A 20,378-nucleotide genomic window follows, 5' to 3' on the forward strand; every position below is an offset into this window, starting at 1 on the left:
TTTCCTGTATTTAGTCTTCTATTTCCCTAAAATGTTTAGGAAATTTGAATCTTTTGGACCTCTAGTGCTCTATCATATTTGGCTGAAAGTGCTCTGACATTATTAGGCAGGCACACAGGTATAGATGCATGGTGTGGTCACAAAAGCATCATCTCTTAAGGACACAAGATAAAAAGAAAATTGCAGTAGCTGCCTGTACGTGTGATTGTTGGAAAGACCCTTGCACTCTTTTGCAGCCACATTCAGGCAAGGACTGTCTATGTTATGAGATAATTAGCAATCTGATGAACAATTCACAGATGAAAAGTGTTACATAAATCCCAACATCATTATAGCTAAGAACAGGGTGATAATTACAGCTAAGATTGCCTGAATACTTTCATTCCTAGTTTGGGGGATTATATTTTTTCCCCAAAGACTCGTAACTCTATTTCTTAGTCCAATCCTACTCTCTTTGCTCCAGTGAAGTCAACTTCAGTGAGACCACTGATGGAATGTATTCCCCCCCTGCTGTCTGCCTGGAGCTGGTCTTCTGGAAGACTCAGTTAAAGGAATTCAACTGCTGTTAAGAGTTTGCTGTGGTGGGTACAGCAAAGAGCTATACATTTGGATTTCAGAAGAGCTTTCACTGTCACTGATAATAAAAAATGAGAACAGAGAAAACACAGCAATTGTAAAATGTTACCTGCACCCTACCCTTCCGAAAGAATACCTTCCAGCCTATTTTCAGAGGACAGTATATTCCTCAATATATAAAGGTCATTTGCATTTACAACCATAACAGGAAATGAAATAACCTTAAAATACAAATCAGCAATATATCCAGTATGCAAATCAACATCTTTATGAGCTGCAATAATGAGGAACAAGCAAATTAGTACTATTCCAAACTACCTTTTCATTCTTTCTGCATTCTCTTAGCATTAACAGATAAACAGGACTAAAGATTTCGCTAATTGCCACATACAGCACCACAGCCAGTATATACATATTATTTAAAAACAGCACATAGTTACTGCATACACCATTTAACCTCACAGAGGCTATCTGATTCTGATCTCATTCTTGTGTAAAGTAGGAATTAACCTTACCATGTAGACGTAATCGGCCTTACAGCGATGTAAAGCTGGCAGAAACAACATCCTCACCAAACCCACACCACTCGTTAATACCATTCACAATTTATAAATGAAGCAAACAAAACTCAGTAATTTGGTAAAACCAAACGCAGTCATCATGAGCCATCTTTTACGTGTTTCATCAAGCACTTGAGCCTTTTGCATTGCCACACAGAAAACTCAGGCTACAGATTTATTAGATTTCTGCCATGCACATGAGGTACCACGCACCAGCAGCTGGTTAGTAACTGACCACATGGAGGCTTTTAGTTGTAGCAAATCAAGGGTCCCCTAACTTCTGCCCAGGTAGGGCCAGCCTGCCCCAGATGTCTTTCACTTTCTGATGGTTGCTGAGAATTGGGGCATGCCCACAGACTGTTTTTGTGGAACAGATGATGCACTACAAGGTCTTACCTGTGCTTCCCAGGTCATGTGTCACATTTCTTAATTAATGCCAGTGACAACTGTTGGTATGAAAGGTGTTCCTGCTGGGAAAACTTAGGAAAAGCTGGTACTTCACTGTTCACCTGTATTATGCAAAGCTTTACACTGAAACAGTGGGCCTTGGAAATGAAGTCATGCAAGCTGCTGGAGAGTTAGATTACTCTCTAAATACACAGTTTAGAGTCAGTTCTTGAATGAAACTTGCTCCCCGTGAACAATTTGTAGCTCATGTTTCTGAGAAAGTGCCTGCATTTTTTGTGAGCATCCCTTTTCCAGGAACACTTCCTTAGTATATATACAGAAAATACGTAACTATCACTCAGATTCTCCCTTACTGATTTTGCCCATCACTAGGAAGCCAACTCAAAGTTCTGGCATTGCTTAGCAAAAAGGCAGGCCTGAAGACAAAGTGGTCAGGAAGGGACAACAGTGTCACATTTAGGATTACTTCAGTGTAATGGGTCTTGTAAGAGGGGCACTAGCCTTCCCTCAGGCAGACAGTCTGCCAGATCTATTCTGAGTCCTTGTGAAGTCCCTCGCAGGTTGCTGAGATTGACCTGCAAAATCATGCTGGGGCATTAAGGCTGGCCAATGGATGATTTTTTCATCAGCATAGAAAGAAAATGATACTTTTTAAAGTCCCATCTACAAAGCTTAGTGAAAGTCTAGAGGTCGATGAAATAAATATAGTTATTTACATTAGCAAATAGACTAAATAGCACACAACGTGTTGAGGAAGGGTGGTGGTTTGATATTGGACTTTAAAGCCAGTTTTAGAGACCTCAGGGAAACAATGTATTTGATTAACTCATTCTTACAATCTAAACAGAGAAGGACTGACAACTGTATTTCAGTTTTTTTATGAAAAGACGAAGCATGCATAGAGCTGGTATCCCATGCTTTCACCTACTGTAATTATGGTAATACTCAAAAAAAGAAAACAAAAAGCTTACTCAGCCCTGATTCTGCAAACATCTGACCAGAAGCAGAATGCGTCAGCTGCATTTCCCAAAGGAAAACATAGTACTTGTGTTAAGTACTGACAAAAACGCAAGGATCCTTGTGTGCTTTGCAAACTTGTAAATACCAATAAAAAAGCTTGCTCAAGTCAACTACTCTCAAAAATAAGGTACAGAAAATACTTCAGTACCATCATGTAGCGTTTGAGTCTATGTATGAGTATTTCAGACTTGCAACATACTACTTGGCTAAAGGCCTGAGAGGAGGAGTTAGTTATCCCCCTCCCTAAAAAGCCATACTTTCTCTACCATGGGAAAAGCAAAGGAGGAGATCATTTTCAGAGAATGGTAAACTTTCATCATGACTTTTCAAGGTTATAATTGTTATTATTATCCTACTGCTCAGTTTTAATTTTTTTGAGTAAACATATTAATTTTTATCTTTTTCATATCAGAAGTTTTCAATCCATGTTATATTATAAAGTAATGTGTCAACCTGAAGCTTAACCTCCAACACCAAGGACACATAAATTACCACTGGCACTGTTCATTTTAAGTGTCTTAAGTGGTTTACAAGGTTTAATATAGAGAAGATTGTGAAAATACTAGGGCTAAACACCCAAGGGACACTGGGGAAGAGCCAAGAACTGTGACCTTTTGGATGTCTGACTTTGCAGACATAATTGTTTCAGTGGTTTTCTTTCTCTTTCACGCCTTTGGTTTTCGGTTGGTTTTTTTGGTGTTTTTTTTTTCTTTTTTTTTTTGTCTGCTTCTGTCTGAACTCCTAATTAAGACAAGCTTCTCAAATGCTACTGCTCAGAGCTCACAGGAAAGCCTCCCAAGAACTCCTCAGATATCTCACAGCAATAGTGTTATGTGTAGTGCGAAAGCAGGCTTACAGATCATCCTGCAGCTAACTGCAGCTATTCAAGACTCCTTTATAGATATGACCATCAGTAACCTTTTATTCTATCGCTTGGTATCAAAGCTCTTCTCAGAGCTGACAGGAAGTATTGCTGAACAATTCTGGGCAAGTCAGTTTTACTTCTCTATTTTAATGTTTTATCATAAGTTTTGCCTATGTGTCACAGCTCAGCCCCTGAGCCTCGTTGCCCAACTCCTCCACAAGCAGATTTTTACTGCCTCCTTCCACAGTTCACTTGCTGTTAAAAAGTTCTCATGATTTTACTTCCGTAACTAGAAAACACACCTGAGAGCAGCATAGTTAGCCTAGACAAGCTAAAGAAAACAAAGCAGTAAAGTTGTGGATTAAATATTGAAATTAATTTCCTTCTTGCCCCGTTTCCCTGGGTGCCATTAACTTCCTTTTACTAAATGGAGAATGTTCTTTGTGGGCAGTGCCTGCACTGAAAACTCCCCAGCCACCTGGGAAGCGCCGCCACCTACTACAACAGTCACCGAGCAAGTAAAGCTCCTCGGGTTGCCCTCTCCACCCCGCAGTCACCATGCTAACCAGTAACACTATCCCACATGTTCTCCTATTTAGGCCAAATGCTTGGAAGTCAGGTTTGCAGATATGACCCCACTACCTCCAGAGATGGCACCACCAATGGACTGAGCCTGAAATTTTCTTCTAAGAAAAACAGAATGAAACTCCTAGCAAGTTTGGGGCATATAAATACACACACGGAGTATTTGGAGCAAATGTCATAGGTATCACCTCAGAAACTTGAGCTTTTGCTAGCCGGCAGAGAAAACTAAAATGCCAATGATGATGTGAGACAACACAGAATAGAAGCCATCACAGCAACTCTCAATACATTTATTTCTCACTGATAATTCTGATAGGGATGATCTAATTGCCATTTCCGTGCGTTTTATTGAAAAGTGGATTCCACAGGGTGCTAAGCAACTTTGGCTTTTACATATTATGCCTAGCACTTTTCTCTAGCTAAGCTTCACTGAAATCCACTGAGTTCAAGCACAATTTTAAGTGCATTACTGCTCAGTACAAGAATGTTTAGCACTCCTTCTTTTAAAGATGCAAATTTATACTTGTCTGCTATTTATGGGTCATCTTTCTCAGCTTGGCAATGACCAACAAGAAAGTCATGAAGTGAGGAAATGTAACTTGCCATTCATTCAGTGTAAATACCTTGCAAAGCTACAGCTTTGCAATTTCCTTTCTTTGGGTAAATAATTTTAAATAAAGTAAGCAATGATAGTGGATGACTGGAAGCAGAATCCCTCAAAGTCCAGGACGACTGACAGATACCACAAGTGATGACGTATTTTCTTTTAAATCCCCTTCATCTATTTTCAGACATTTCTGTTTGTGCTGGCTTAACAGCAGCTTACTGAAAAGCAATGAGATATATACAACATCTGTGCAAGTAATACAACTACCACACAGGCTAAAATACTGGTACTGTCATATACCTATACATAAACCAAAAATAATAATAATGTGCACATTACCCTAAGCCAAGTTTTTTTGCAGATGTGCCTCTTATCTATGGATGTTTCTGAGGTTTTAATTTAAATCACCCATGTCCACTCTTAAAACCTGAAGAACAAGAGAGTGGAAATTTCTGGCACAGTGGGTTACAATGCAACAATACATGCCTTTCTCAAAGTATGGCTCCCCATAGAAATGTTTGGATTCATGAGGCAAGAACTGTGTCTTAACAGTTCCCGATACAGCTAAGTGTTTACCCCAAAATGCTGGATATTGAGGAAGGTCGTATCATACTTGAAGAAGCTTGATTTCTGTTCTATTTTGCATTTTGTGAAGCTCTGTATCTCTTTTGCTGAACTCCTGTAGGTGGTAGTGTTGGTGTAATCCGTCACACAAAATTACTGGGGCCTCTTGGGACACTGCCCAAACCTCCAGGAGATGTCATTCTCTAAAGCTTATTGGCTTACTGCCAGGTTATACTTCCTCTAAGCATGGTACTCCTTATTCTTAGGATCGATAAACAAATCATTAAATTACATTAATATCCATATCTGCTCAAGAAACAGTAACACCTGTGGTGTCAGAACAGGTAAGTAGGGAAATGCAAGCAGAGTCTATAACCAAGACAGCCCCCATTGATCCCATTATTCTTGAAGTTTAGCTTACCTTTCTTAAAATGGTGAACAAATAATGTTGATTCTTTTTCTACTTCTGTCCTCTACCTTTGGCTAAACAAACAAAAACCCGCAAGAAGTTGTGTCATCTAGATTTACTATGGCTTTTTCTCAAAAAGTGAAAAAAAATCAGAGATTTTTAATTAAAAAAAATGTTTTCTGTTGAAAAACAGAAAAACAAAAGTTAGGGCTTTAGTCAAAAGCAGATACAATTGGTTTTGATGGAATAGGTAATTATCAAACTGATAGTTTTGTTCTTTGCTCAGATAACTCCAGCTACTGGATGTGGAGTCAAACACACAGGAACTGCCTTTCTGCAGAAATGAAAAGCCTCCATTTCTACTTAAAAACACCATAAAAGTGCTTTATAATAATTGTAAGTATGCCAAAGAGAACTAAGCTCTAAGTTCAGGTCATGGAAATAATAAGAAATGTTCTTCCAGAGGGTAGGCAACAACTGGTGATGCAAACAACTGCCATGCAGATGGCAAAGGGCTTTAAGAATTCCTTATCTCCTTAGCAAGAGGAGCCCCAACAAGAAAACCTCTCTGATAGTAAACCAACCTTAAAAAGCCCTCACAAAACTTTAACAGGGTCAGTCAGAGACACCTGCAACATGAACAAATGAAAACACTGCTGAGGAAATGTTTGGAAAGCAGCAATCCAGCAGAGCATACACCAGCACCTTCACGGCAAGGATCTGAGTTCAGCTCAGCGCAGTTCTCTCAGTTGCTCTTGTCACACCTGATGACTCTCCAAGGTAGCAGCACTAAAGTAAATGCCTTTTCAGGCCCACTCTACATTTGGCTGTCATCGGTGAACCCAGCAAGGGCAACAGGCCACTCCACCTCTCTTTCTTTACCTGCATGATACCAGTGGTCTCTGCTGCTTGCTCTCCTTAGCAGTGCAAATAGTAGTGGCTGCTGCGTCTTAGCAATGACTTGTTCCAGCTAAAATTGTGTTTCAATTTAGCAGATAAGTCCATTTTAGTTGCCTGCCTCCCCCCCCCCCCCCCCGCCCCGCTTTTGGGCAAATTCAACCAGACTGTTAAATGTCAAACACAGTAAAGATGAGGCAGTTCCACCGAGCGGCAGAATGAATCAAATGTCTCAGTTGCACAAGAGTGGGCTGGCGAGTCTCTGTTAAAAAGCCCACGCGGTAAATTTAGAGCTGCTCTTTCCCCCTACTAATCAAATCAGCTGTTTGACAGCACAATGTCTGTGCCAGAATAGTCCAAGAAGAAAGAACTGCCCTCAGATACATTTCCATGAGATCTGGAGATTCACAGGACAAAAATGAAGACACAGCTGAATAACTACAGGAAGCAGTAAATCATTTTAGGGAGTATTAAGCAACTGCTTGATTTCCAAAACTCTGCTTCACACAGGAAAGGACTGCAGAGTCTATCCCCTGTAGCTCACCTATGGTTCTGCAAAATGTAGTCCTTGCACTTTACCTGACAGAGTAAAGCACTAAGAATGCAAATCTGTAAGGAAAGTGAGCTTAAATGCTAGAATTAGGCACATTTCTCTATCCCCCCCAAGTAAAGTTCAGTATTGAGGTTTTTTGTAACTTTTGAATGCATATCAGGAGCAAGCCTGGTACTCCCCCTGCTTAAAAGTGCCACATTCCTCATTTTAAATATGAGGTTATGGCATACAAAACCTTATCCTCTTTAATCAAAAGTTCAGCCCTGATTGGTGGTAATTCAAAATAATCTCTGACAGAGGTTTTTCACAGTGAGTATAAAATATTTCAGTCTAGTACTCAGAGACCTGACACAGACACCACAAATGGTACTTGTTAGCTAAGCCATCTGAGCCATGGGGTCTTTACCCTTTTGCATTACTGGCAGAGCTCCCCCACCAGAAGCAGAAAAGAGCAGTAGGAGAAGTGTTATTCAGTGCTTACCCTGAAGATTATTGATATAGCAAGTTTCATGAGCCCTTAGTTCAAATCTACAAAATGGGAGTCATCTGAATTGAATTGCTATTAAGAAAATACTACAGAGTCTCTGCTGGAAAAGCAAGACTTAGATTGCCATTCCTTGAGATCCATTGTAATGAAATCTTTTCACCCTAGATTGATGTACTGCCTAGGAAAGATTATAAAACACATGGCTGTCACTATTAGTACTGAACTGCTAGATCTCCAAGACTTTTGGGAAGCTTTAGCTTATCCATTACAAGTAAAGCATTCAGCAATTCCTCTTTCATAACCTTAGTCTTCTAAAGAAACAGATTAAATGACAGTTCAAATATAAGCCCAACAAATCACTTGAAATCTGAACTAAAGAAGATCATGCTTCTATCACCAAAGCTGTTAGGCATTTACCATTGTCCTTCTGCCTCATTAAGTTTGTTCTGTCTTAAAAAGTGTAAGACTATGTGAAATTCTAAGAATAGCAGAACAGGAAAATAATATCCACAGATATACTCATGCATTCCCAGTTGTAATTTGTTCTGGCCTCCTTTATTCCCCTCTTGCTATTTTTCCAGGAACTTGAAGAGGAGTGGTTACTACTCATGGAAACACTGAGCTTCTGTTATTTGCAGAAATACTCACAGACTGTGTGTGGAAAGAAGTTGTGCCTAAGGAAGGCAATATGCTAATAATTTCAAAAAACATATATCCAGGTAAGGAAGAGGCTCAGTCTAGTGTTTGTTAGGCTACTGAACTACAGAGTGGATGACCATGAGATTTTTTGAACAAACAATCCATCCTTATTGATTCTCAGGTACAATAAACAAATTGCTTCTTACAAATTGAGTGGATACCTATTAGCAGGATCACTTACTGAGAATTGAGGGGTGGGGTTGGGGGGAGTGAGGCAGGGGTGAGTGGGCTGGATGTAGAAAGGAAAAATCAAAAAAACACAGCATAAGCAGAACTTCCTAGGTAGAAAATGTTTCCAGCAGGCAATTTTCATAACCAATTGCTCAGTTGCTAAACAAGTGGTGTACGCTTCATACATACTCATTTAGCCACAAACATGTTGCATGACAAATACAATCAAGTCTAGGAAAGACAGAATGCAAGAGTTGAAAGAATTAAGGGAACTAGTAAAGGAAAGAAAATCACTTCATCTCTGGTCTGCTAGTTTTAATCCAATCCATATTAGTAGACATGAAGTTTTAACCTTCCAGTGTCTGACTGTGAACTGACCCATGTGAAATGAGTTGGCAGACTTTCTCCCATCCTACTAAATGCAAGACTCAGCAACCTCTTCCTCTCCTCCTCTTTTGCACACGTGTGCACACCCTTCTCAAAAATGGAGATAGTATTGGCAATCATAACAAAGACAGACCAAAGCTTGTGAGCGCCTGTACATAACTGATTCCTTAGCTCTTAGACATCATGAGTGCAAGAAATAGAAACAGCACAGCAAAATATAAGCATCCACCACCATTGTATACGTTCCTTAAGGTCTTAATCTGTTTCTTACTACAGAATTTCCTTGCCTGGTCTGACCATCATTTTCCTGTCACTACAGAATTACTGTTATGCTTTCAATGCTAATGTCTGGCCAGTTTCTGATTAAGGATTCAAAATAATAATAATCTCTCAATTTCAGAAGCATTAAGGTTAAAAAGCTGAATTAGAGAAAGATGTGATGCTCTCCCATGCAGAAAAATGAAAGAAAGTTATAATGTTTTACATGAGAAAGATTTAGAACTTGTCCAACAAAAAGAATGTTATTAATTTTGCACTAAAGGTTGAAATGAGCATATTTTTTTTCCCCTCAAGCAAGTAAAGTGTTAACTGGCTACATTTTTCATAAGCTTTGTGAACATATTTGTGAGGCTTGGATCCAGTTTTGAAATAGCTATAAATACTATAATTTGGCACCAATATTACACAAAGACAGAGGACATGTACAAATTTTATTTGCTGCAATAATCATTCAAGATTATTTTGTTTAAATGGCACCTATAATCTAAAACCTGCAGGTTAGATGTTAAAGACATCTGCCAAGTGGAGTCTGAATTTGCCTTCATGTGCTGTGAGCTGGGAAAGCTCTACATGAGCGCCAGTTATGACCCAGTTTTGATGACCTTCGAGCACTAAAGAGCAGAGCACACTTAGCGCTACCAGCTCTCGTCATTTCAGCCTTGACTAATACTTTGTCAGAGGCAGTAAACTACAGTTTCAATATAATTCAGTATTTCGTGACACTTTGGAACAAATTTCCAAGATGTTCTTTCAAAGAGAAAAGACAGGGATCTAGAATTAGCAACAACCACTTGCAAAACCAAGTTTCCCAGTTTCCTGATACAATAAAACAACAGGAATGATAAATTGCACTTACATTCTCTCTAGTCCCACCTGTTTGCAAAGTGGGCCTTCTGGACGTGCCGGGAGAAGAAACAGAAACAAACCTCACACTTCCAATACCAGCTGAACTGAATCTTGAGCAGAACATGAAGCTGTTTTTTCTTGCATTATCTTCTGTCAGCACCCTCCTTTCTGTGGAGGAAAAGACCCGAACAAATCAGTGGTGTATCTAAAGAATATACATGTGTGAACAACTGCCGAAGAGCAGCCTTACAAAGTCTTGGTAATTTGGAAAGCAATTCAGCCCTAAAGGGTTTGGATTAGGTTCCACCAAATGTTGTTCAATAGTGAGTTTCACCTGGCTGAAGAGCAATGGTCCCTGTAGCAGAGATACAGGTATTCAGGGTGCTTTGGGTTTTTGTGGGTTTTTTTGTTTTGGTTGGTTGGTTGGTTGGTTTTTCAGGGAACTCATTAGAGTCCATTTTGAGGTCCACCCTGCTCCTTCAGATGCATAAGCCCCCCGGTGAGGTTCAGGGCTGCCAGAAAGGTAACAGCTCGGAGTCCGTCTCACCTCCAAGTCCTGCTGTTGGAGCTGAGTGCAGGCCCCAGCACCAACAGCTTCCTCCCTTCCCGCCTTTTTTCCTGGAGAGGGAACGCAGCACAGGCTGCAAACTAAAGAGCTGACTGCAAAATTATTTAGTCTACAACAGCAGTATTTGACCAGCTCATGGAAACCAAGTCAGTACAGGCCCATTCTGTGGAGGCCTCATAACTGATTTTTAAAGTGTCATACAATTGATGGTGGCTGAAGCTAAGATGCCAACAGAACTTATATGGATAAAGACAGTCTTACAAGTGCTCTCACACACCAGTAGTCTCTAAACTAATTGAGCCACGTCAGTACTGCTTTCACATTGGTAGCGGCTGGCCTTGTTTACAGAGAGTTATCACTTCTAAGGCAACAGCTGAATTCAACAGCTTGTAGGCCTCCCTCCCACTGACATCCCATGGTGTAGGTGGGGAGGACTCGTAGGTGCAGAAGCAGGAAGGAGCTGCCAACACCAGCGCGTGACGGCTGTCACACAACAGTCTCTCACCGCTCCCTTACTCGTTTCGGCACGTTTCTGCTCGTAGACGGCTGCGAGAGCAGCATACAGCATCAGGATACAAATACATTAAAATGATTGCTCCATCACCCAACATCACAGGAAACATTCAGCCTAATTGTATAGATTCAAGTGCTTCAAAATGAGCCACCAGGGGCTGTGAGGCTAAAAAGAATCCACGTGCCAAGCCATTTGTGTTTGGGGTTTTTCCCCCCTCCTTTATCTTCTTTAACATACATAAGTTCAGCCGCTTGAGTCTGTGCCTTGTGGAAAGTGGCTGAAGCAGGGTGAAGTCTCACCGAGTGAGACTGAAAGCCTCTGTGTGGAAGGGGGAGATGAGCTGCAAAGGCATCAAATTTGGGCCTGGAGCTGGAACATGCTAGTCTGAAGATGGCAGGCTTAGTGGGGAACACCAAAAAGCCTGACTGTCACATTGCCATCGCAGTAAGCAAGGAGACATTTTTCTATTAACTGAGGTGCAGGAGATCTCGAAAATAGTCTCAGCATTTGAAATATCTGGAACAAAATTGACATACCCTGGGTTTAGTACTGGATTAAAATTATTTTAGCTCGTCTTCCAAAAAATGCAGTGAGTGCAGTTGGGGGATCAGAAGGCCGCTGCCAGTACAGCTCTGCTGGAAGAGTTGAGGAACTTCCTGAGTACTTTTGTCTAAAACAAACAAGAGGCTTTCCAGGAAGTTCTGAGTAATCATCCGACCTTGTGCATAGCTCAACAGCTACAGAAGGAAGAAACTATCCTGAGATGGAGAGACAAAGATTTAAATAAAAAAGAAAACGCGCCAGCCTGTTTGAGGAAATTAAGAAAGAACAGACTGAAACGTGCCCCCGGAGTTTTAGCAAAGAGCAACTAATCCAGTGAGACTCGTGAGAGAACGCCAAAAAATGAACAAAATTCAGGAGTTCATAAAGACAGCCTACTGACTTCCCACAGGGGATTTCCTCTGGGGGATAACACCAGAAGAGCCTTCCCTCCCCTCCAGAGTTTAAAGTTCACCCTGTCTTTGTGTGGGCATCTTACTGCTTTCTCCAACTAAACCAGCTTCTGTCTCTGGAGACGATGGGGGTATCTATAGTCTCTACAAGAGACCACTGTGTCTTTAAGCGTCATAACATGGCAGAATTAAGAGACCCTGCAACCTATATGGTTGGGACAGCGATCCCATCCCCACCCACAGACATCAAATCAACTCCTGATAGCAATACTACTCTGTGAGCAGTTTTTCCACCCAAACCAAATTAACCAGAGGTAACGATGCTATGAACTTTCCAGTCAGGCAATGCTGCTTTTTATGCTTTGGATTCTCCTGCACTAGGAGGCTTCAAAGGGACTAAAAGTAAGGGGGGGGGGGGGGGGGGGGGGAAGGAATGAGCAGATCCAGGTGAAATGAGCTTTTTCATGCCTACGAATGGACACTGTAATATCTCTCTAACTTAATTACGAGTACAACATGGATTTTTGTGTTTATTTTATGTATATGAATCTATATAAATACATGCAAACAAGTGTAGTGTCTATTCATGTGCTACAGCTGCCTCCTCAGCTCTTAATATTGGCTGTCTTTATGGCTGTGTAAATACCTCTACACACCAGAGGAAATAGAATTAAATCCCTGGAAATTCAAAGGGGGCCACAGGCACACACATATACACACCCACCATTACAGGTCTCTGCTATTGCTCTATCATTACATAAAACATAATAGCCATGTTGTAGGTTAGCAATAGTTTTAGGGTCACAGATACCACAGCATCTAGTCTGTCCTGAAGCCATCTCTACCATTTCCCCTTAGCTATCAGTATTTCCACGTAGACCCCATGGTAGAAACCTTAACTGATGCCATACATAGACGACAGCTCGTTGGGTTGCCCTGCAAAAGATTTGTCATGCTTTAAGCTAATTTTGCCTTGTGTACAAAAAAAATGAGCACACACCCTGTCTCTGAGATAACCTTCTTTAACCTTTCATATCAGCACAGAAGTACTTCAGTGGTTTCTCACATCCAACTCATTCTTCCGAAGGATCAGAACAAGAGATGAAAGAAAAAGTGGATTACAAAGAGGAATTTAAATAGTAGTGTTCTGGCCTTGTTAGAAATAAGTATTTGTGTTTGTGCAGATGTCTAAAAATACATTTTTTTTAATTTTAAAGTGGCAAACACCACCACTGATTTTTTTTTCAGTCTACAATTTTTTAAGATAAACTGATTCTGAAGTGTACATTGTCCCTTGTTCAAGAGTGCCAGCGAACACGATTTTCAGGTGGAGTGTGGTGCTTATTTATTTTCAGACTTTTAAAGCTATGATTGCAAACAGATGCATGGATGACTACCCCATCCCCCTCCTTTCCTGCAGAAGGAAAAATAAACAACCAAGGTTGATGATTTCTTTAGAGCAAACACCAAAACACTCGAGACAATAGAAGTTTTATTTCAGACTCCTAACCAGGGCCAAGCTTACAATCTGCAAAACATTCAGTCTTGATGTGCTCAGGAGGAGGAAAGGACAGCTGTGTGTCAGCATCAATCTCCTCTGTGAAAACAGAAACCTAATTCTGTGCCCTTTGATCTGATGGTGATAAACAGTAGAATGACTCAAGACACCACTTTTTTCCACTACAGCTTCAAAAAAAATGAACAGTTACAACCTGCATGAATACTAACACCTTAGCAGACGCAAGCATTTACTAGAACTAACACTGGTCTTTCTGTCCTTTCTGTTCCTGCAGTTGTATTTGGGTTTATATTCACAAAACGCCCTCCTTTTGCACAAGTCAGATTCCAGTCACAGGAGTTATCCTGGGGAAAATAAACTTCAGGCTGAAAGCTAGGCCTGATTTTGATCTTACAAATGCTGGTATAATGTAAGACAGTAATCAAACTCAGTAATGTTGCTCTAGTGCAAAACCAGAGTCTGACTGGCATCTTTCTCTTGACTCTTATGTCCTCTGGCTTATGCCACTAATTTGACAAACTGGCAGCTAGCCAGGTACTCAAGACCATAAAGTTACAAGTAAAGGAATGGGATTTTTTTGTTTTTAAGGAATCTGAACAGATACAATGTGTTTTTATTATTAATACATTTCTGTAGAATACATTCACTGCTGATACTGCAAATTCAGTTCCATTGAAACAGACTGAAAAACAATGCCAAGATAATTACTTTCCTCCTCTCCAGCTCTGGAGTTGGGATACCAACACCTGTGATACCACAATCAGAAGAGATTATGATCCACCAACAGCAAATAGCTTCCATAAAGCATACAGGGAACAGGAGCTCATGGTATTGGCCCAGCATTAGAGGGACTTCAAGCTACACTTAATGTCAAGGCAGAGCAAGGAAATACTGTTCACAGAGTAACTGTGAATCCCTCATTTGCAGTACATCTCCACATGACAAGGAAGATGAGCCAGGGGTACTGTCCTGATCTAAGCACCACTAACATATACACCTTCCTTGAAAAAAGCAGTTGCATGATTATTCTTGAGAGTGGAGACTGGGGCAGTCTCTGAAGAACCAATTCATCAAAGTTTTTGATAGTGTAAACACCACCTTGAATTTTATTTGGAAAATTCATCATTCAAGGATCACGCATTCCTGTACACTAATCATACATTGCAATACCTGTGTAAACTATAAGGCATGACTATGCCTTACATTGTACAGGATGAAAACCAGATCCAGAGAAGATAAAGGCAACATTCTCAAAAATGTCTATTAATTTTGGTAACCTTGGGGATTAGGGGTATTCTAACTGCACATCTGTCCATAAGTGAAGTACCAGGTGCTTTGGTACCTTTGCTCCAATAGCAGTTTTAAAAGTTCACAGCATGTCCAAGAAAAAAAGACCAAGATTTTTCAGATGTTGAGACCTTCAAAACAAATGGATGTTCTTTGAAGTATTAACCTTATGACTGCACTAAGAATATATGCTGAGTCAGTGACAGAGTTGGAAATGAAATTTTTGGGTCCTCACTGCTTCGGAAACTAAATAGTTGTGCTTTCCCCTCTCGCCCCCTTTGGTAGGCATATGGATTTTATCTGTCATCTAAGCTGACCAAACCTGTAACCCAGCAGCTGACCTCCAGCCAGCAGGCAAACTTTGAAGCCACATTAGAAATTGGGTCCATAGATTTGTCATTCTGATTTAGTGTGTTCATATAGAATGTGGATAATTCACATGACATTGTTTTTCCTCTTCTCGAATGTATTTTGTGCCTCTCAAATATATTTTTAAAAAGTCCATGCACAGATAAGTATATGTCTGCAACATATGCCATTTCCAACGTCTGGCTTGGCCTTTTCACTTCTATTGCTTTAGACATCCATTTCTATCAGAACTACGAACAAGGCTATGATTAAGGTAGAAATGCACACATTGGTAGAGTCCCCAATAGCCCAAGAAAAATCCACCATTAAGTAAAATGCACAAGACAAAGTTTAATATTAATTCTTAAAAAATGAGCTTGCAGGTCTTACATTTAATGGACACTTTTAACAGAGCATGAGTGGCAAACACAGCCTGCAGCAATAATGAATATGCCCACACTACATTTAGGAAGGAATGGCCAATGTTTGTTTTCAGCTTATGTTCAGATCCTTTTTAACTATGCACACTAAGTTAGGGCCAAATTTATTGGGACAGTGTGAAAATTTTGTATGAGTTAGTACCCCACAGATTATTCCTTCGTATAAATGAGTCCAACCCTGATGAAAACAAACCCTGACAAGTGTGCTGTATGCTTTGAAAAAAGGGTCTGGGACAAAGCTGTGTTCAGAAAAATAGGACACCTGAGAACACAAGTGCAAGAAATCACTTTACCCTAACAAAATCTGAGTACATACTGGAAGAGCGGGAACATGCAAACTAATACTACATAAGGGACTTCTCCATCATATACTGGCCATTTACACAAGGTCAGCTCCTGAATCAGTTTTCTGATTGATATTCACCCTGAAATTCAGAATAGCACACAGCTGCACACAAAGTATTTCAATGGCAAACAGTTAGTAAAGGGCCTCCCTGTCTACCCTAATTATTTGCAAAGCAGAAAACGCTGCTTGTGTCCATACTCCTTTGCCTTTCCTTCATTTCCACTTGAGCCTCTCAGGCCTCAATGCTTCAAAGGCAGAGCATGGTTTCTCAAAGGGCAGTCAGTGCCAGTCTATTAGGGTGAAGCTTTTAGCTAGTGGTAAGGGGGGATTTACTTAATGGGAAATCCCATATGTAGAACTCCTTTCATCACGCTTTGGTTCTGCTGAAGGGGAAGGTTTAACAGGGAAGTGTCTGGACTCCAGGCATCAGCAGCAGGTAGAGAATTCCTTTACAAGGGGTGGGAGGAAAGCCGACACTAAAGTTGGGTGAAAGTTGTCCCTGTAGCAGACAGCCCTATCTCTACCATAATGGTCCTGGGGGGAATGGAAGGCACACAGTGTGGGTAGGGATTCAGCTCTGCAGGATTCCCTGCAGGCCATTGGGAATACCAGCAGCAGAACTGAAACAGTCCCAGCTGCTCTCCCCAGCCACGCAAGGGCCAGCCGCTGCAGTCAGAGCACTGCAAGTCACATACAGCTCACCCGCCACGATGGATCCCGCGACTTGTGTTAAACAGCATTTTGTCACTAGTGTCACCAAGCTGGGTCAGTCCTGAAAGAGCAGAACATTTCCTACCAAGGGGCTTGTTACTGTCTTCACTGTGAGTTTCCCTGGGTGACATGTCATCCAAAACACATGAAGTTAAATTCAGTTTAACAGCTGACAAAAAAATCACAGCCTGCAGCAGTAAGGCTGCAATGGCACTAAGTAACCGAATAGCAGGATAACATGGTATGTATGCATCCTCACATTTCTTGTTTCCTGTGCTATAAGCATGCTGCAAAACTAAAATCTCACCCTACACTTCAAATATGAAACATTGCTCCCCCACTGCCCTGCAGGTTCCATTATTATTTACACGAAGCTGTGGAAAAGTCTCACTAAAAGATCAGAATTTGCTAATTAATCATAATCTGGTGGCATTTCTTATCTTCTCTGTGCAAGCATCAGCAGCTACACAAGGCTGCAGAAAATGAAGATCCTCCTACCATAGTTACTTAGATTGCAAGCTCTTTTAGACAGAGATAGCACAGCTTTTGTGCAAAGTGCAGCACCAAGCACAACAGGGTTCAGATCCAGAGGTAGGACTCCTGTAAGTGCAAATGAGACTTTATGCAGAATTAGGCAAAAGTTGTAAAGAACAAAAGGAGGGGAACTACAGGCAGTATTTCATCTTCAAAATACACCACAAGCAATATCCTAACATAATACAAGTGCAGCAGTGTAACTGAATATCTCCTGCTCCACTAAGCCAGACACTTAAAAAGCCACTGATTTTCAAAGATATTTCAAAGCCACTAACCTATTCAAGAAAGTGGGCTTCCATAGTCCTGAGCTTCATTTTATTCACCTCTCCTCCATGACCCTGCCTGTTTTGCTGCTGGCTTCCAGAATCTACCATCTGCTTCTAAAGTGGTAAATAGAATTTGAAAAGTGAAACAAACCAAGAGATGCTAGAGTTTGGAGTCTGTACCTGTACTGTATTGCTGACCAAGCTTTTTTCCCATTCCTACAGCACTATCCACCTTTATGACATGCTTCACATGACTAAAAGCGTAAGGACAACTCTGTCAGTTTAACCAAAACATACTTGGGGGTGGTTGGGGGGGGGCGAGAAAGATTTAGTCATCCTTGGTCCAGTCATTTTGAATCTCACGCTATGCTGAAGAAGCAGCTGAGATGCATCTTAAATGTACTTTCCACTCTCAGTAGTGTGAATAAACTCATTGTAATTCATTATACACAAAACTGCAAAATCCAATTTTGTTGTTTAAAGTATGCCATTAAAAATAAGTGTTCAATCAGTTCTAAGAGTAGGGCATTTAAATGTTCTATCAATTTTGAATGGAGTTTCCTTCTTAGCATCACAACAGGGGTACCATTTTACTAAGCGTGCTTTGACTCCCTTTACCCGGACTAGATGTGTAGTGTAAATCTGACAGACCATCTCAGACAGTCAGCAACATTTAGAGTTATCATCTACATTTAAATAATGGATCATATCCAGAAACTTAAAACAGCAGTTTTAGAGATGTGTGTAGCAATCTTCATTTCACATTACGGGAAATAGAGATGCAACGACATTAAGTCACTCAGCGAAGGTCACCCAGCACATTAGCTGCATCCCCTCCTACTCATCTTTTTGATCACACTGAAGCACAGCTGAACAACAAGTCCAGGTCACGGTGCCTGACCTACTTGAAAACTCACCTACTACAACACACACTTCAACTGAGGCATTTGGGATGCGGGCCCCTGGTAACAAGCAATCTCTCCTGAGAGGAAGCAGTAGGGAGGGGGAGTGAAGTGACCCAGGCTCTAGTCCAGACTTCTTAGCCTGTTGCTCGTCAACTCACTTAACATCCTGTCACCACTAACGTCCTTCAGAACCCGCCGTTACCTCCAGCAGGCCAGGCCTGCGCCCCTCATCTGCCGCATACGTGCATTGGTACTTTTATCATCATCACGTAACACTTTCAAACTGGAGCACGGGGTGCAAACTACTGCTACCTTGGTGCAAACAAATGCAATTATTTTAGCTAGGTAGAGAGGAAAATCATCCATACTGATAATGGATGGCATAGTCTATTTCCATGATACAAGTCCCACCTAAACCCCATAGCAACAGCTAAGTTAGTCTTCCACACCTGTGCTTTATTCACTGTGAATTTCTGTGACAATAATATAATAAATTCCCAGCCAGGTAGACTAATAGAGTGGTAACTTGCTGAAATAGCTTATTTCTACACTGTTACCTAGTTATAGTAATATCACCTTTCATTGCTTCCTCAGTGATACTTAGATTGGGATCTTTCTGAGGCTGCGACACTTTTTTTTGTATGTACACCGTTCTGCACCCAGACTGGGCCACACTTGACTGTTACCTAGTCAAGCATAATTGGAAATTGTCAAACAACATACCTTAGTTGGCCAAAGGGACAAAGTGAAAGTAGAAGAGAGTGCAAGCCAGTAATTTATGTAAAGGGATACACACGTGGCTGCATCCAACTAGCTTTGATTTTCTTTTCTGACTAAAAAAAAAAATTATAACAAGGGGCAGATGCTCTGCCAAGGATACAATTATTTTCACCATCTGAGGATCTGACTAAGAAGAAATTTAATAATGCAGGTTTGAAGCCAATACATCACAGGCGCCATTACTCCACAGAAACATGGCCATGCAGCGACCCTGCTATTGTCTGTACACTGAGAACTATTATCATGAAAGTCTGCCAGAAGACCATAATAGGAATAATGTACCTATCTGCTGGGTTTTGTTAATGCTAAAATTACTTTCTGGCTACTTTCTTGCTCTCCTTACATGCAAAACCTTTGAAATATGAATGTTGTGGCTCTTGAATTTTGTGTGTGTGCTTGTTGAAACCAAAAAAATTAATTCTCAGGGCTTTATGGCTCTAGATCCTTGTAAAGCCAGTATTTCTTTTACAGATCGAGTGTCAGAGTGATGCTGAGAAAATGCAGATGCTAACATTAAACACTTACTGCTCAAAGTCTGCTATATATCCTTCTTGTCATAACTGCCCAACTGAATGAGTTTTGCTACAGACGAGGGAGACAAAACCCTTAAAATACAAAAGAGGCTACTTCAAGGTATTTTCTAATGGCTTTTAATGTGATTAGAATCATGCACAAGCCACTTCCCTCATCATGTTCTCCTTTTTGAAGAAAGCCATCAATAAGTCCTTGCATTCATTAGGAATCTCCTAGCAGACCACAGTATTTGTTTGTTAACCCCTCAGGATGTTCCAGGAAGAGTTTATCAATATTTATGGTCTGGTTATGGTCTTTCATAATCCAGCAAAAGAATGAAAAACGAGAAAGGGTAGCTGGCCGCCTGCTATCATTGAGGACCTTTTTCTTTTGGTCCAAAGGTACAAAAAAGATGAACCAGCAAAAGAAGGAAGGGGAAGAATGTTTCTGATAAATTCAATGACTGGACCTGCAACTAGGATAGCTCAGCTTCATATCTGTCCTCATTTCTTCACACAAATTCACCTCTGATGCAAACTTAGATACAAGTTCTCTGTTGCTCCCAACTTATCTAAACTCTTCTCACTGCAGTACTGTCTTTGAGTAACACAGTCGTCTTACTCGGTCACTGACGCTTTCCTGATCCAGTAAGGTCTTTTTCAGGACCTGCTGTGCTCGCCTCCTTACTCTGTTAATTGCCTTTTGCAAATTCCTAATTCCCAAAATACTTTCTTCTCCTTACACACACAAGACATTTTTACGGATGTTTCCTTTTGTT

The 20,378-nt window shown here is 40.8% G+C and overlaps 1 long non-coding RNA gene across 4 annotated transcripts in view; it reads right to left on the reverse strand.

The window, feature by feature from the left end:
- The window catches only part of LOC138685703 (uncharacterized), a 351,799-nt gene that overhangs the window by 250,805 nt on the left and 80,616 nt on the right, over positions 1-20,378 (reverse strand). For 3 of the 4 annotated variants that reach the window (XR_011325089.1, XR_011325092.1, XR_011325088.1), the window contains exon 2: positions 9,924-10,081. This is a non-coding gene — a long non-coding RNA (uncharacterized lncRNA). The remainder of the gene's footprint in view (positions 1-9,923; positions 10,082-20,378) is intronic. The other variant, XR_011325091.1, reaches the window with a different exon arrangement.

Source organism: Haliaeetus albicilla, chromosome 6 (assembly GCF_947461875.1).
Source record: "Haliaeetus albicilla chromosome 6, bHalAlb1.1, whole genome shotgun sequence".
NCBI lineage: Eukaryota > Metazoa > Chordata > Aves > Accipitriformes > Accipitridae > Haliaeetus > Haliaeetus albicilla.